This window comes from Podarcis gaigeae (genome assembly GCF_964106915.1).
Source record: "Podarcis gaigeae genome assembly, chromosome: 16".
Lineage (NCBI taxonomy): Eukaryota > Metazoa > Chordata > Lepidosauria > Squamata > Lacertidae > Podarcis > Podarcis gaigeae.
The window spans coordinates 36,439,344-36,453,468 of NC_139693.1; the positions used below are offsets into that span (position 1 = coordinate 36,439,344).

Consider the following 14,125-nt stretch of genomic DNA (forward strand, 5'->3'; position numbering starts at 1 on the left):
CAGTGGTAGATAATACTGGACTAGGTGGACCAATGGTCTTCCTGTTTGCTTCTCATTGAGCAATTTAGTCAAGCCTTCTAACATGGCTTCTCTTATTTCCTCAAATAAAATACCTTGTGCCCTCCAGATCTTATAACCTACAACTCCCATCATTCCTGGCCACTGGCCATGCTGGCTAGGGCTGATGGGAACTGGAGTTGAAAGCATACAGAGAGCAAAATGTTGGCTATCCTTGGGCTAGAGGCTTGCTTTGCAAAGCTGAAAGCTGAAAATGGTCCAGAAATCTGCAGGCAGGGGACAAGACTCCCAACAGGCCCTTCGGTGGCAACACCAAGCCTGTCTTTAAGCCACAGAAACATGACCATGCCAGGTCTTACACTGGTGAACTAATTGGTAAGGCTCCTTAAAATTCAACCATCTAACCTGTTTTTTAAAAAATGTGCTCAGATGCTACACACACACACACACACACACACACACACACACTTACTTTCCCACATTATTTTCCAGCCATTTCTGACATTGCCTATGTAAGCATCTTGAAACACTTTTCTAAAAAGAAAGAAAAAACCCAAACACCCAACCCTCGCTTAATCAATATCAAGATTAAACCAATATGTTTCCAGGCTTGGATTGAGATCTGGCTCAGAGTTTGTGTAATGGAGGAGAAGAGAATGGAGCAATTTAACCACATCTGTGGAACAGAGCAAATAAAGAAAAGTTCAAAGAGATTGCCCCCCTCCTTTTTAAAGGACTAAAGTTTCAGATTTAAACACATATGCTTCAGAAATGCAAGGTCACATTTTAAATGTGTGTGGCATTTTGCTGATTAGTTTTTTATATAAAAAAGAGGTTATACAGTGGGGTGAAAGTACTGCTCTGTTGACTAGTCAAGGGCAAAAGGTCAAGCTTCTATTATTTCTATGAGGCCTTGGTCAATCCAAAGGTTTTGTTATTCTAGCCAATTTGAGAGGCTGATAGATATAGCTCAGGAATTCTGAGTCTGAACTACCAGCAACATCATGATTATTTATAATGTAAATACAAACCTGCCTGGACATTCAGATAATCATCAGGGACATGCATGTGGGTGCCCCCTGTTAGAATTCCTGCTCCGTGATTGCAGTCATGGGATTTTTGTCTTTCACATGACGGTGTATGTTTTGACTCCACAGAGTGGGAAGTGATGGAGACGGGATGTTTGTGTTACTGTGTTCCGTGAAGCAGGACTATTGTCCTTTGCCCTTTCCTCTTTGATGTCTGATGCTAGAGAGAGAGGGAGCCATGTTGCAGTGCTCCGTGTGTGTTTATATGTAAATAAAGTAGATTAGCCAAAATGCTGAGTTGCTGAGGTCTGTCATGCAAGCTGCGAAGACTCTGCGGATCCCTAAGTGTGCCGATGTCCTTTGGCATTGGTCGCTGTGATGTTTGGGCAGAAGAAAGCTTTTGAAGCTCCCGAACGATCAACCAGGAGGGAGGGAACATGCCAGTTGGGCATGTGTCTCTGCCAGGGTCCTACTCAAGAGTAGGACAAGCTCCTAACACGCCCCTCACACAACTGAGACAAGGGGGCTGGCTACTGGGTGCCACAGAGAGAGCCTTTTTGGTGGTGTCTTGACTATGGGACTCCCCTTTCAGGGACAGTGTATTGGTTTTGCACGTAGGTCAGGTGTGGGGGACCTTTGGTCCTCCAGATGTTGCTGAACTATAACTCCTTTTATCCCTGCTCATTGCCTACGTTTGCTGGTGTCGATGGGAGTTGTGGTTTAGAAACACCTACAGGGCAAAAGCTCGCCAGCATGACAGTGCCAGGTTAAACCCCCAGTATATCCAGGTCTTGCGAAAATCCTGGTCAACTGCTGCCAGTTAGTCTAGACTAGGCATGGGGAACCTGAATGGGCCTGAGATGTCATTTTCCCCAAGCCCTGCTCACCTACCCTGCACCTGGTGCCGTATGGCATCAGATGTAGGGCAGGTAAAGAAGATGACTGCAAGACCTGATTTCAACAGATCATTTTTTGTAGTTCAAGTCCACCTGTCAATCAGGTTCAAGTCCACCTGTCAGGGGAAATGGGAGGGTTTTGGGAGAGACTGTGGGTTGCCAAGCTAACTTGCTTCCAAAGCTCTATTGCCCCTTTGCTTACCCATCTCCCTCTGGGCCTAATCTGCACAATTGCCCAGAGGCAGGGGTGCCTCTTTGCAGGCGTGTTGGCACCAGCAGAGCTAATAATAATACTAATAATTTATTTATACCCCGCCCATCTGGCTGAGCTTCCCCAGTCACTCTGGGTGGCTTCCAACAAAATATTAAAATACAGTAATGCACCAAACATTAAGAGCTTCCCTAAACAGGGCTGCCTTCAGATGTCTTCTAAAAGTCTGGTAGTTGTTGTTCTCTTTGACATCTGGTGGGAGGGTGTTCCACAGGGTGGGTGCCACTACTGAGAAGGCCCTGGTTCCCTGTAACTTGGCTTCTCGCAGTGAGGGAACCGCCAGAAGGTCCTCAGCGCTGGACCTCAGTGTCCAGGTAGAACGATGGGGGTGCTTCCAGCGGTATGCCCACCCAACCCTGAGCCTGCCCTCACTGTGCCCTTCCACCCACAGGTAAATGGCAGTAGCACCCCTGCCAGGAGGCTATTGCCAAAAGGAATAACTGCTTCATTTTCTCACACCTGTCGTTGCTCAGGAAGGGCCCTTGCAAGGCTGTGATGGGTGTTGCCTGGTGGCCTAGCCATGACTACCTCTGGTACCTTCCCTGCTTAAAACCAATTCATCTCTTCCCCACTCCTCTGTATTCTTACATACTCCACTAGGCCTTTTTTAGCAAATAAATAAATAAATAAATAAGAGCATTCTGAACAAGAGGGAGCTACCAACATCTCTAACAGTGCTTCCTCAACAGTTCTCTTGATTAGCCCTAATGTTTTGACACAAGCTTTTTATTTATTTATTCCTATTTATTTTTTACTGTCTTTTTTCCCTAACAGGGCACAGAAAAAGCAAACATTGCATTAGCCCATTAAGGATGGAAGAGCTGGATAAATACCCTGCTGCTTTGTTCCCAGCACTTTCCTTAATACACTCCTCTTGAAAATCACATTTCGCAGCCTCAAGAAGCCAGGCTAGGTTAATGCAGACTGTTAAGACAGGAGTGGAGACATATTCAAGGCCAGCTCATGGCAGCAAGATTGGTGGAATAGGGCAAACTGCTACCTTAAGTGCTCAGGAACAGGCAGTTGCCCAAAACTCAGGTTTTTGTTGTTGTTACCATTGCTGTAGCTATATTCACACCTTGCTTCCACCATGGAGCTCAATTGTCCGCAGGTTGTCTCCCATCCAGGCCCTGATCAGACCAAGATCTTCTTACCTTCAGTAAGCAGGGTCTGTCCAAGACATTTTGTTGCCTGAGGCAATGATCAAGCTGATGCCCCACACCATATATGAAAGCTGATTGAACTAGCAATAGGATTGCGGTCACATCCACACCATACATTTAAAGCACTGTCATTTCACTTTAAACAGACATAGCTTTTCCTAAAGAATTTTGGGAGCTGTAGTTTGTTTAAGGGCACTGTATTCTGCCTTGGCCAGACCACTCCTGGAATACTGTGTCCAATTCTGGGCACCACAATTTAATAAGGATGCTGACAAGCTGGAACGTGTGCAGAGGAGGGCAAACAAGATGATCAAGGGTCTGGAAACCAAGCCTGATGAGGAACAGCTGAAGGAACTGCGTATGTTTAGCCTGGAGAAGAGGAAACGATGATAGCCATCTTCAAATATCTGAAGGGCTGTCACACAGAAGATGGAGTAAGCTTGTTTTCTCCTGCTCTGGAGGGCAGGACTCGAACCAATGGCTTCAAGTTACAAGAAAGGAGATTCTGACCAAACATCAGGAATAGCTTTATGATAGTAAGAGCTGTTTGACACTGGAACAGTCTCCCTTGGGAGGTTGTGGACTCTCCTTCATTGGAGGTATTCAAACAGAGGTTCGATGGTCATCAATTGTGGATGTGTTAGTGGAGATTCCTGCATTGCAGGGGGTTGAACTAGATGACCTTTGGGGTGCCTTCCAACTCTACGATTCTATGATTTCCCCACCTCACAACAAGGCAGTGTGCTGCTCACAGGTTCACGGGAGCCAGTGTGGTGTAGTGGTTAAGAGCGGCAGTCACATAATCTGGGGAACCGGGTTTGTGTCTCCGCTCCTCCACATGCAGCTGCTGGGTGACCTTGGGCCAGTCACACTTCTGTGAAGTCTCTCAGCCCCACTCACCTCACAGAGTGTTTGTTGTGGGGGAGGAAGGGAAAGGAGAATGTTAGCCGCTTTGAGACTCCTTCGCGTAGTGATAAAGCAGGATATCAAATCCAAACTCTTCTTCTTCTTCTTCCATGTTGAAGTAGTCCAGCAGCCCACTTGGTATGAAAAGTTGGGCTGCCCTGCTATAGGAGAAGCATGGTTGACATTCAAGGAAGACCCCCTTGACTGCCCCATGTATGAAATGGAATATCCTGGAGGAAAGCATGGATGGTTAGGACTCTGAAGAGGAACCCTCTAAATGCAATATCAATCCCCCCACCTTTTTTTAAAGCACTGCATTTCAGAAGATCTCATCCACAAGGGAAGTGAATTTTCCTCCACCACCTCTTTGGCTGAGGCCTGCAGCTATACCAGGAGTAGCAGTTCCTTTTGGGCTCATTTGGTGTTATGGCCCAAAGAGCACTTTATTTCAGCAACTTCCCAATCCTCTGTCTCATTTGGCTGCCTCCCAAAAGAGCTCCTAGCATCCTTTAGGCCTCTGCAACCTTTTCACTCCAAAGAGAGGAAGCAATATGTTACCTAACATCTGGTCAGACGTGTAGTTGGCTGACCTAGATATTGCTTACCGCAGATGTTGCCCATCAGAATATGAAGGGGGTGGCTATCAGGGAATGCAGGGCAGCGATTATATATATATGGGTCTGGCAATTGTAAAGAGTCTTGATTGGCTGCTGTTCAAATTCATTCCAAGGGCCAATTCACATTCTCTCGTGCACCACAAAAACATGGATCAAATGTCAGCCACAGTATACATCAAGAGTCCAGATTTTGACACAGTTACAACACTTTTTGCAAGTGCTTTTTCAGACATGAATGATACCTGAAAGGTCATGGGGTGCCTTATAGGTGTGAAAACATAAGAACAGAGACCAGGGCTTTCAGGAAAGATTAAAGGAATATGTGTGTTTAGCATGGAGAAAAGAGAACTAAGAGACAATATTGAAGCCATATGCAAATATGGCAGCCCAGTCCTGGTTTCCCATCCCTGCTGAAGTTGGCAATGTGGGCCCAAATTGTGCCCTGCCTGCATTCTGATGGACGTTCCTACCATTTTGGAGGGTGTTTTCCTTGTAGATAAGCAACCACTTTTTAAAAGTAAGTCAGAAGGGGGGGGGGGAAAGGAGGTTCCCTTGGGTGGAACCCCCCCCCCCCAAATAAACTTGACAGGGATGCTCAGAAGCCATGCCCAGAGATGGTTAGCTCTAAATTGAAAGAAGAGAAATTGTTTATTTGATACTTGAAAGGGCGGCAGTGGGAGGGTGAGAGAATCGAGTGTGGGGGAAATAATTAGAGGAAGCCACTCTTGTCATTGCCTGGTTCATTTCTGTCGAAACTCTGTTGAATAATGATCCCAAATACTCTCCTGGTGATTACAGTTTCCTGATGATTTATCAGTGTGCTCTCTCTCATTGCCCCCAATTTGCCCCCACCCCCTGAGCTTCCTTTTCTTGATCATGTCCCTGAAAGTACAAAGACAGGTGGTGGTTTGGGTGACTGAAGTATCTGAGAAGGAGGAGAAGGGAATAGTGGGTCATCCTTGGATCCTCTGCACCAATGGCACAAGCTTCATTCTTTCTCTGTGACCTTCCCACCCTCCACAATGGGGGACGGAGCTTCAGCTTATCTCTTCTCCCCTCCCCATCCAGCAAAAAGAAGGTTTTTTGTTTTTTGTTTTTTTTAAAAAAAACTTCCAACAAAAACACTCCTTGTTCACACACACACACACACACACACACACACAGACACAGGTATTTATGGTCATAAGAAACAAGGGTCACATTAACATATAACTCAGCATTATCAGTACAGACTGGCAGCGGCACTCTAGAGTTTTAGCCAGTCAACAATCCCAACCCTAACTAGAGAGATCAGGGATTGAACCGTCTATGCACAATGTGTGTACTCCTCCATTGTTATGGGCCCGGTGGCTATGGCAGGATGTGGGATGGTTTGGTAGCCACAGAAGCAAGAGGATGAGAAAAATGAAGAAGGAGCAAACAGTGTGACTGTGTGTGTGTGGAGGGAGGGAGGGAGGGGGAGAGAGAGAGAGAGAGAGAGAGAGAGAGAGAGAGAGAGAGAGAAAGGAAGGAAGGAAGGAAGGAAGGAAGGAAGGAAGGAAGGAAGGAAGGAAGGAGGTGGGCAAAGCCACATCAGGGATTTTGACCAGTCAGAGGGAGGGGCTAAACAAGAGGTGATGTTGGCATTGGACGTTGGCAATCTCCATCAGCTTAATAACCCTGTTTTCCAGGCCAAACCAGTTTTCATTGCCACATCTCAACAGCTCTTCTGCTTAGCACCTCTCTTTTAATGGTTAGCTAAAACCTGCTTCCCTGCAATCTCTGCCCACTGCTTCTTTTTCCTGCCCGGCAGAATAACAGAGAAGAAATCTTCCTCCACAAGACAGCCCTTGGGATGTTTGAGGACCCCTTGTTCTTTGCTTCTCCAGAAGAGAAGAGAAGAGAAGAGAAGAGAAGAGAAGAGAAGAGAAGAGAAGAGAAGAGGAACCTGGAAGGCCAACAGATGCAAAAGTCAACTTTTGTCTGTACATAGACTGCTGGTGAGGACTTAAAAGATGGAATGCTGTCCCCACCGACATGAATATACCGGTATATAAAAAGCTGGTATATCAGGAGAAGGATAGGCTAGAACACTTCTGAATCCCATTATCTTTTCAACCTTTGCTGAGGAATTTGGGGGGTGGGGTGGCTTCTCTCTCCATCTTTGTAGAAACATTTTGAAAATTGGACCCCTGCAAGAAATAAATAGTAGTAAAGTGACAACACAGGTTTGCCACCTTTCTCCACACATATAGAGTTGCCATGCATTTTTCTGTATTTGAGAAAATTGATAAAGAGAACGTTTTCTCTCTCTCTCATAATTCTAGAAGTTGGGGGCATTCAATGAAGCTGAACGTTAGAAGATGCAGGGCATAGAAAAAGAAGTACTTCTTCACACAGAAAATTCACTCCAGAATTTGCTCCCACAGGAGGCAGTGATGGTCAGCAACTGCTTTAAAAGTAGAATAGACAAAATTGTGGAGATTAGACTATTGGCGGCTTTTAGTCCAGCATCCTGTTCTCACAGTGGTCTACCAGATGCCAATAGGAAGTCAGCAAGCAGGACTTGAGGGCAACATCACTCTCCCTTCTTGTGATTCCCAGCAAATAGCATTCACAGGCACATTGCTTCTGGCAGTGTGGATGGAAGACATAGCCATTGTGGCTAGTAGCTGTTGATATCCTTATCATCCATGAATTTGTCTAATCCTCTATCAGAAGTGCTTGAACAGCCAGTCATGCTACCAGCAACTCTACTTCCCCTCTCCATTTTTATGTTCCTACTATCGGATCCAGGATGGGTAAGAATAACCAGAAAGGATTATTGTGACCCCTTAGGGGGTGTGTGTGTGTGTGTGTGTGTTTTGCATACATTCTGCATGTGTGTGGCATGTATCATGTATAGAAAGCATGAATGCTGTAGATATGGTCAAAGCTGCATGTGTGCAAATTTTCATCACAACTGGCTTGGCCACGTTCACCATGCATGTGGGAGATTGAAGTCAAATACAACTAGCAAGCATAGGGCTAGTTAGTGCATGAAAGGGTAAAGGACCACAGAGTTGTACTGCTAGTAAAGCCTTTCTACCCCCCCCCCTCTCTCTCTCTCTCTGTAGCATGTAACAAGACAGATATATGTGAGCTTGCTCCCAAGCTTTCAGCACTTATTGGAATTATATGCTGTACTTTCCACCCTAGAGTATTTCCCCTGTGTTATCTTTGCTGTTGCATGGAACAATGCGATGACTAAAAACATGAATCTGTAAGTAAAGCATTTTAAACTTACTTAACAGTGTGTGGTCTGCAAGAGAGGCAGAAAGAGGTAAGCTGCTGTGCACAGTTGAACGGGATAAGAAAGGTCTAACAACCTATATTCCTAAAGCTATACTGTGCTGCATATTCTTGTGAGTTTAATACCCTGCTACTGGGGCTCTCTGTGTGCTAGCCCTGGATTTTGAATCCAGGAACTCAGCCATTTGTTGTTCACCCACACACATGGGTCCAAAAGGATTCATATATTTAGTTCCCCACAAAGCAGAGGGTGGCAAAGGGCTGGAGGGGGGTTGGATAGGTTAAGGAGAGAGTTGGGGAGGGTTAGGGGGTTTGCAAAGGGTTGGAGAGGGCTGCAAGAGATAGAGGGTTTGAGAAGGTTAGAGACGTTTGCTGTAAACATGGCTTTACCCCCCATTTAAAAACCTTGTAAATAATAATCATGGGAATAAATCCTCCTCTCCATCTGCACTAACTAGCCACAGTAAATACAGCCTGGATAAGAATTAGGGGACCATAATGTCCATCAGGCTGCCCACTAATGCCCGCAAGAGAAAAGCCAACACCGGATTTTCTGCACATTTGCAAACCAGCTTTACTGGTTAGATTGCTGGGGGCAGTAATAGATAGATTTGAAACACACACACACAAACCCCGGCAGCTCTCCACAATTCATCCCCATCTGGGGAGGGTCACCACCGTAACAATACAGGATTATTGCCATCCATGAGATCAGATGGGGATGAGGAGGGGGAGGGAGAGGAGGGGGAAAGAGACATACTTTGCAAATGAAAATGTCAAATGCGAAGAATGAAGAAAGGGAACAAATGATGCCCCCCCCCCACACTAATGGGCTTGCAAAAACAACAACATATAAATTTCCAAACGTGCAGTCCAGCAGATCTAGTGATGCCCTGATGCACTTGTTCCTGTTTGGAGCATATTTTTCTCAGGCACAACAGCAAGCAGGAGGTACTTGGCTGTAAATCCAGCCAGATCTTTGCCTGCAAGCCTCATGCTTGCAAGGGTCACGGGATGCCGTCTTCTAAGTCAGAGTGTAGGTCCATTCAGTTCATTATGGTCTACACTGGCTCTCAGAGGCCTTCTGAGTTTTCAGGCGGGAGCGTTTCCCAGGGGCCAAGCCCCAGACCTTGCGTATGAAAGGTGGATGCATTACTACTAAACAGGAGCCCTTCCTCAACTGCTTCTTTTAGCGGTTGGTCTTTCCCTGTACACTGCCCACCCACCCCCTTCCTCTGTGCCACCAAGGATGGGAAAGGACATCAAAACGGAGACTCAAAAAGCACTATCTCTGCAACAAAGGACTCAATGTGCCTGATCAAGGCTCAGCGATCCAACCAAGTTTATGGCAGTGGGTGGCTTTTCAAGCTTTCAAGCCTCCCCATTTGATCAGAATAGCAAAAGGGCCCCTCCTTTCAGCCCCTTGACAAGTGAGCTGATATAAATCACAGTCTTCCCAGCAGGAACTCTTCCCTAGACAATCGACCCTGGCAGGATCTCAAAGCCTCACATAGGCTATTGTAAAAAAAGAAGAGGGGGGGGGGGAGAGATCATTGCCAGTTTTTTGTTGTTGTTTTTTTAAGAGAAGGGGAAGAGGGAGTCTGATCTTTTACAACCCTATGTCATAACCCAAACCTACAGAATCTTATAATAGGCCTGCATGGGGAGGAGGTGGGTGGGTGGTGGGGTCATTCCCGTGTCATCAGACATTGCCATTTGGTTTTAAGACATCTTGCAGGGGTTTTAGACTATTGGCTCCCAAAGTTAAGTGCACTCATCTACAGGCTGAACATTTGTTTAAAAGAGGTAATCAACCATTTTGCTGTGGAGGGCAAATACTCCTGGCTCCTTCATCTTCCATCCCATGTAGTCAAACTCAGGACAGGACAGACCCTAAGCACTGGGATGTGCCTGCTGGGGTGTGGTGTAGGTGGAGAAAGATCCCCAAGATTAAATAACCCTCTTTGCAGGAAAAAGGTCTGTACTTCTCTGGCACAGCAAGCACTGAGAACGGAGCTTCCTGCTTCATGGGATCAGGCAGTGGAACGCCAATGTGGGGTACTTTGAAAGCCACCTAGTCTGACTCCCTGCTCAGTGCAGGGAATCCAGAACACCCCCAAAAACATGGCTCCTGCCTGAGACCTCTAGGGAGGGACAGCACCCCCTTCCCCCAGGTAGCTGGTTCCAGTAAGGGAGAGCACACAACCAAGTAATCGCTTCCACGAATGAGCTGCTGTTACCATTAAGGACTTCTAATGTTCATCCTAAAGTTCAGCTGAAAACTGCCCATCCTTCCACGTAGTCTGGGGACAGCCTTGAGGGCCTGATAGAGAGGACTGGAGGGCCACCTCCAGTCCTGGGCTTGAGGTTCCTCATTGTTGTTTTAGGCAATGTTTTTGGCAATGGTGGCACATGGACGTGGGTGGCGCTGTGGGTTAAACTACAGAGCCTAGGACTTGCTGATCAGAAGGTCAGTGGTTCGAATCCCCGCAACGGGGTGAGCTCCCTTTGCTTGGTCCCTGCTCCTGCCAACCTAGCAGTTTGAAAGCACGTCAAAGTGCAAGTAGATAAATAGATACCGTTCCAGCAGGAAGGTAAATGGCGTTTCCGTGCGCTGCTCTGGTTCGCCAGAAGCAACTTAGTCATGCTGGCCACATGACCCGGAAGCTGACTGCGCCCAAATGCCGGCTCCCTCAGCCTATAGAGCTAGATGAGCGCCGCAACCCCAGAGTCGGTCACAACTGGACCTAATGGTCAGGGGTCCCTTTACCCTTTACCTTTAAAATCAGATCAGAATTGTGAAAGTTCACAATACTAGGGTTTTTTTTTTAAAAGCAGCTGTACACATACACTTTCTACAAAGGAGCTGTTGATCAGCCTTTGGGTATGTTGCAGTGCCACTCCTGCAGGTGGCCAGAGGTGGTACTACAGTGACCAACTCAGCAGGGGTCAAGTGAAGCCCCAAACTGGATTCTAGCTGCTCTTATGAAGCTGCTGACTCTGCCCTGGCGTCTCATTCAGACCACCTGGCCTGGAAAGACTCTAAACCAGCAGCCCCTCAAAGTCTGGTGTTAACCACAGGGAAGCCTGTGATTTTAAGACTGGACCAAAATCCTCTTCCCATTTCCCTTTTCTGCTGCTTTATTGGGGGGGGGGATAAAATTCTCTGAAATTCAGGGGGATGGATTGACAGAGAGCCTTGTGGGTGGTGCTGGTTTTTTTTAAAACAAAAGTTTTTAAAAGAAAGAGAAAATGTGTACCTGTGGCTCATACAGTAAAGTAAGGTGAACAGTAGATTCCTCCCAATAACTTCATAAACAAATCTGTTCCCCCACCTCCCCAATCTTTCAGGCACGATCAAAACATATTCTTTATATTTCCTTGAACTAGTTAACTCTCACCAGTTTCCTTAAGAAATGCCTTTACTGAGCTGCGTTTCCAAGTAAGGCTGCTACAAGGTGTCTTACGTAGATAGACTTCGTATTTGCAGTCAACGTCAGGTGGAAGACATCATAGAGTCCCAAGAGATTGCTTGCTGAAAACCTTCATTCACATAAGCAAGCAGGTATATTCTGGCAGAAATGGCAATACAGTGGTACCTTGGTTTACAAACTTAATTCATTCTGGAAGTCCGTTCTTAAACCAAAACTGTTCTTAAACCGAGGCACACTTTCCCTGAAGAGGACTCCCACCACCGGTGCCCTTCTACCATTTGGATTCCATTCTTAGACCAGGGTAAAGTTCTCAAACCGGGACACTATTTCTGGTTTTGCGGAGTTTGTAAACTGAATCGTTCTTAAACTGGACTATTCTTAAACCGAGGAACCACTGTAATAAATTCGTAACACACAAAGTGGCCCTCAATACACTGGCTTGAAAAGAAATCAGGAAAAATGAGTGTGATGAAATCACTGCAAGTTGTGGTGAATCTGAAATCAAGATGGATTTTACTTCTCTTTCTAGCAGCATGGATGGTGGCTCATATTATGGGTGAATGTTCTGTATTATTTTCATAATACTATTGCTACAAGTTTGTCGTGGCCTTTGGCTAGAAAAATAAACTTAAGCTGAATTGAATAAATTCTTTCTAAAACATTTTTTACACAGCTCTTGTTGTGATAATCCAGCCCCTTTTAATCCAGATTAGGATACACGGTTCTGTTTACTACACATTCACAGAGATGAATCCTTGGCTAAGAGGGATTCCATAATGGAAACATAAGAAAAAGGTGTGTGTGTGTGTGTGTGTGTGTGTGTGTGTGTGTGTGTGTGCACGCACAGAAACAAAGAAGTGTAGAGAAAGGGCCATCAATGCAGATAGGAAATGAGGAAAGGAAATGAGGGTGGGGGTTCATGCTCTGGGCACAGGAACAGAATGCCCATTGAGGTGTGCACAGAGGCACTTAAGAGATTCTCCCTCTGGGTATCTGTGTCCCTGATCAAAAGGTCAAGAGCGAATGCAACACACACACAAGCACACGATGGGCGGCCTGTCGATCAGGCTCTTGCATGAAAGGGGAGAGCCCTGAGCTTTGCACAGAGTGGCTTCTCCAAAAAGGGGAGCAACAAAAGCACACTGTGTGTGTGTGTGTGTGTGTGTGTGAGAGAGAGAGAGAGAGAGAGAGAGAGCGCACAATCTTCACTGCATGGCACACATTGTTAAAGGGGGGAAACGGGAGTCAGAGATGAGAGGCGCTAGCTGACTGGCCAGCTTAAGCATGGGACAGTGGTGGTGGTGTAGGACATGTCGTCCAGCAGGATGGGGGAAATCTCTTCCTCTCCATTTTTCACTCCCCCCCCCCCATCTAAGTTCAGTCCCTTGATAATTCATCAGCATTTTCGTGTGAATTTCTCCTAATCACATTTTTTTGGTAAAGCAGTTTACCCTAACATATTTTTAAAAGTGATTTTCACAAATATATGCATTTTTATTCAAACTATACCCTAGTCTATGCTTTTTTATACTTGGATAACTGCACTGCAAAATTTGGAGAAGTGTGATTTTTGAAAAATGGCCATGTTTTGGCTGGAGTACTGCTTTGGAAGGTGCAAATCAGAAAAGGTTTGAATTTATAAGGGAATTGAACTTTCTCTCTCAATCCCTAGTCTGCCACATGGAAGTGTTGATAGTTCCATGGGTACCAGCTTTGCATGGACAAGGTCCCCAGGTTCAATCCCTGGCACCTCCAGGTTTTATCTATTATTGTTTTAAAAGGTCAGGCAGTCCTGGGCTATGGACAAGCTTCTGCCTTCCTCCATCAAGGATGCTATGAGTATCAAGCTATGGAACAAAGGGTGAGGTTCTGTGCCAGATCAGGCTCTTCGTCGTGCCTGCTCTGACTGACAGAAGCTCTCTAGAGCTTCAGGAAAAGGAAGCTCTTCCCTATCAACTGCTGTCTTAGTGGTGGACCCATGGGCATATTTAGGTCCACCAGGCCTCCCCATATGGCCCATGAGGCCATTTTAGCCAAGTCATGACCACCTGCCCAACGCCCAACATCACATGTAAAGTCAAGTTTGGAACAGGTAAACTGGGTCAGAAAAGGGGTTGCATCACCACTGACCTGCTGCTTGGAGGCATCTGCAAAGCCCTGCACACAGCACCCTGTGCGACTCATTGCAAGGCCCAACCATCAATGTTTCTCAGTGCTTGCAGAGAGCTGTGCATGGCACCTTGAAGCCCTATGACCAGCTGGTTGATGGAGCTTCGAAAGACTGCAGAAGACTTTCTGCAAAGACGGACAATTAACTGGTTTCTAAGGGCCAAGTGTTACAAGGGGCGAAAATGGGTCACCTGCCGTCATGTTGTTCCATGGCAGGAGGAGGAGGTAAATACCCTGCCCATTGGTCAGATTCGGGACCCCATCCCTGTGCTGCCTTATTTTTAACTGGAGACGCAAAGGACCTGGAACCATCTGCTTGCAAATAATGTTCTTCACCGTGGAGCCACCATCTC

At 46.2% G+C, this 14,125-nt stretch overlaps 1 protein-coding gene across 1 annotated transcript in view; it reads right to left on the bottom strand.

Moving 5' to 3' along the window:
- Nucleotides 1-14,125, bottom strand: part of LOC310833894 (transmembrane protein 132C-like) — a 251,125-nt gene that overhangs the window by 179,304 nt on the left and 57,696 nt on the right. The window lies entirely within an intron of this gene.